The sequence below is a fragment of the Suricata suricatta genome, chromosome 5 (assembly GCF_006229205.1).
Source record: "Suricata suricatta isolate VVHF042 chromosome 5, meerkat_22Aug2017_6uvM2_HiC, whole genome shotgun sequence".
Classification (NCBI taxonomy): domain Eukaryota; kingdom Metazoa; phylum Chordata; class Mammalia; order Carnivora; family Herpestidae; genus Suricata; species Suricata suricatta.
This window is the reverse complement of record NC_043704.1, coordinates 145376247-145379850: the sequence shown is the minus strand read 5'-3', so window position 1 is coordinate 145379850 and position 3604 is coordinate 145376247. Positions and strand designations below refer to the sequence as shown.

Below are 3604 nucleotides of genomic sequence, written 5' to 3'. Positions count from 1 at the left end.
CCGGGCGGGTTCGCTGCGTGGCGCGGCGCTGCCGGTGCGAGCTGCCAGCACTGCGCCAGGGGAAGGGCGGCGGGTGTGGCCCGGGAGGCCTGGAGGTGGCTTTCCGGGGCCCGCGGAAGAGCGGGGCAGGTGCCTGCTCGAGACTGCCCCTGCCCTGGTCGCCCCGAAACAGCCTGGCCAAGTGGGCGCGGGTAAGCGGGCCGGGCTGCGGCTCCCACGGCAGGGAAGGAGCGGGCGACAGCGAGGGGTGTAGTGACAACGCTAGAAGCCTCGTTTCCGAAATGAAAACCCGTGATTTTAAAGTGATTTCCGGAGAGAATTGCGGCGGGGGGGAGGGGGCGTGGACGTTGTGGCAGGTAAGTATCTGCTAGTCCGCAGGTTCGAGGCGCGGGAGGAAGACCTTAACCTTCTAGTGGAGTGGAGGGAGTTAAACCGACAAGCCGGGTAATGGCAGTTTGTGGTAAGGGGCGGATTGTGTGGGCGAGACTCCGTTTTCGGGCTGGATGGCTACAGAGCCTCCGGAGGGAGGTGATGCTTGAGCTGCGTCCCAAGACAAAGGCGTGAAATGCACTTAGACGCAGTTTTACAGCCAGGGACTAGGTTCCAGGGCTGCTGAGTCAGTCCACGGATTCCATGTTGAAAACCCGTCTCTAAAGCCTGCTTCTTTTTTTATTTGTTTAAAATTTTCTTTCTAATGTTTGTGTTTAGAGAGAGAGCGCGCGCGCGAGCAGGGTGAGGGGCGGAGCGAGAGGGAGACACAGAATCCCAAGCAGCTCCAGGCTCTGAACTGTTTGCACAGAGCCCGACGTGGGGCATGAACCCACGAGTGGTGAGACCACGACCTGAGCCGAAATCGGACGCCCAACCGACTGAGCCACCTACACTCCCCTTCCAAAGTCTTCTAAGGGCTGCTTCTGTGCTGTCCACTCTTTCCGTTTCAAGAGGCTTGGTCCCCCTTAGGGGTTAATGGGGTCTGGGACTATGGCCTCTTAGTGGAGGTTCAAGGCCTGACTGAATCAGGGAGCCTAGGTCTGTAGACAGACAGCAACAATGCTTGAAGGCAACAGCCCCGAAAGCCAAATTCGTTAACCTTTTACTGTTTCTTTTCCCGCCTCACTTTTTCTGCAACCCATAAGTAAACATTAAAACTATGATTTTTACGTGGGATCAAAGGAGCTTAATCCTCCAAACAGATCAAACTCTGCTTCCATGTGAATAAAAGAATTAATGACCGGGGCGACTGGGTGACTCATTCGGTTAAACCTCCAGCTTTAGTTCAGGTCAGATCTAATGTTCGTGGGTTTGAGACCCGCATCAGGCTCTGTGCTGACAGCTCAGAACCTGGAGCCTGCTTCGGTTCTGTGTCTCCTCCTCTCTCTGCCCCTCCCCCTCTCATGCTCTGTCTTTCTCTGTATCAAAAATAAATAAAACATTAAAAAAAAAGAATTAATGACCTAATTTGCTAACTCAGTTAAAAGCAGACTTGCAGAGAGAGGACTTATTCAGGTTGTAATGCATTACCTGAATAATACCAATAAACCCAATAATGTTTATTAAATATTAGTTTACACAGTTGCATAATTAATGGAACGATTGTTTGGATAATAGTGGGATTAGAGTCTCCAGCCTTTTTTAGTTACTCCTTAGCCATTTGTTTGGATGCATACCAAACTAACAGAAAGAAATGTTTGGTGGTGTCTTCTGGGAAAACTGGGAGCGAGCTCACACTTACCGTTTACTGTTTACACAGCATTGTGCCAGGCATTTAATTATATTATCCCTTTCAGGACTGGGTCCAACCTTGAGACATGAGGATGATTATACCCATTTTAGTAACAAAGACAGTGAGTAGCTGGAAGAGTCAGAATTTGAACTCAGGTCTCTAGCCGTAATTCTTCCTTTGCACCATGTTGCTAAACTCTAATATTTAAGAAGGAAATATAAGTGAAGTGTCCAGCCAAGCAGATTTCTGTGTTGCTTTTAGAATTTTATGATGGACATAAGCTTTACGGTAGAGTGATAAGAGGCAAATTGGAGCTTCTCTGTGTTTTTACTTCTCCCTCTCTAGGATATTTGCCATCTACTTGGCACCAGAAGAAAACAACTCTACTTGTTTAAAGAGTTCATAGCATCATGTGTCTTTTGGTTGTTTATGTGAGAGAAAGAGCGCAAGCAGGGGAAGGACAAAGGAAGACAGGGAGAGAATCCTTAAGCTGGCTCCAAGCTCAGTGTGGAGGCCCACACAGGCCTCCATCCCAAGACTTTGGGATCATGACCTGGCAGAAACAAGAAGAGTCAGGCGCTCAACCAACTGAGCCACCCAGGCACCCTTGCCCTGTGTCTTTTAAATGTTCCCAAGACTGATAAATTATGACACTAACATTATGTCATTGCAAGGAGGTCTTGCCTAAATGAATTCTTTCATAAGCAGCCTTTCCTTGCACACTGCTTGTGTGATTTGTTTCTGCCAAAAATATATTCCCAGATTTTTATGGAATATTCTGACATGTGAATGCCCCCACATCTGTGTGGGCTGGCAGCTCTGGAGACATTAATGGATGAAGGAAAATCTTGCAAATGTTCCTATGGTTTTGAGGAATGAGGTAGTAGGATTTGTACATTTTTGTTTCGTTCATATCAGATCCTTTGCATTTTTCTTTGATGTCAAGAAATAAAACTTCTTTCTCGAGAGCAGTCATTTTTGTGGTTTTCACAAAATTAAGTTGTTTTTTGCAAACATTTCACTCTCTGCACATATCTGGAAAACATTCATTCAAACATTAAAAATTGGATGCCACTTTTCAATTTATTAATAAAATGTGTGTCTGTGTCTTTTTAGTTTTGGTTAACTCCTTGTAAACTTATGGAAATCTGGCAAAGTAAGTCTTTGACTATGTATATTTAAGTTCTCTTTCTACAAATTCCTTGTTTTATCTACATTTACTATTTTTCTTACTGTTTTTTTGTTTATTTCACTTTTTATTTGGAAATAATTATAGACTTGCAAAAGGGTGCAAAAATAATGCAGAGAGGTTCTGTGTGCCCTTCACCCAAGTTCAGCCTTTCCTAGCATCTTGCATACCATAATACATTATTCAAACTAGAACATTAACATCTTGCTATCTTTGGGTTTTTAGTTTCTTTTTAAGTTTCATTATATCAAAAAATTACCATTTTGTAACAATTCATTTATATTGTATTTGATTTGGCTCCTCTCCCTTTTCCATATTAACAAATGACTAAGTCAATAAGCTTGCCAACATGCTAATCTGGAATTACAAGCTTACTAAAAAAATTGTGTTTCAGTTCACTTAAAAGGAAGTCATTTGTAAGACTTTTGCTGTTTTCTGCTTATATTGCTCCATGTCATTCCACCGTAATAAACCTATAAATTTATACAACCTGTGTATGTGGGTGTTTTAATACATCTTTTGGCCACTGAAATGTTTTCAAAGAGATTGCTATTAAAATAAAAAGAAAAATATGCAAAGCTTTTCCATTTGACTGAGGGCAGGGAGTTCTTATGCTTTATTTATTTATTTAGAGAGGGAGAGAGCATGTGCACACAAGGAGAAGAGGGGCAGAGAGATGGGAAGAGAATCCC

The 3604-nt window shown here is 43.9% G+C and overlaps 1 long non-coding RNA gene across 1 annotated transcript; it reads left to right on the top strand.

Moving 5' to 3' along the window:
* The first annotated feature begins 22 nt into the window (after positions 1-22).
* On the top strand, positions 23-3396 carry LOC115292899. The gene is made up of 2 exons (XR_003909213.1): positions 23-191; positions 2069-3396. It is a non-coding gene; the product is annotated as an uncharacterized LOC115292899 (long non-coding RNA).
* Positions 3397-3604: the final 208 nt, after the last annotated feature.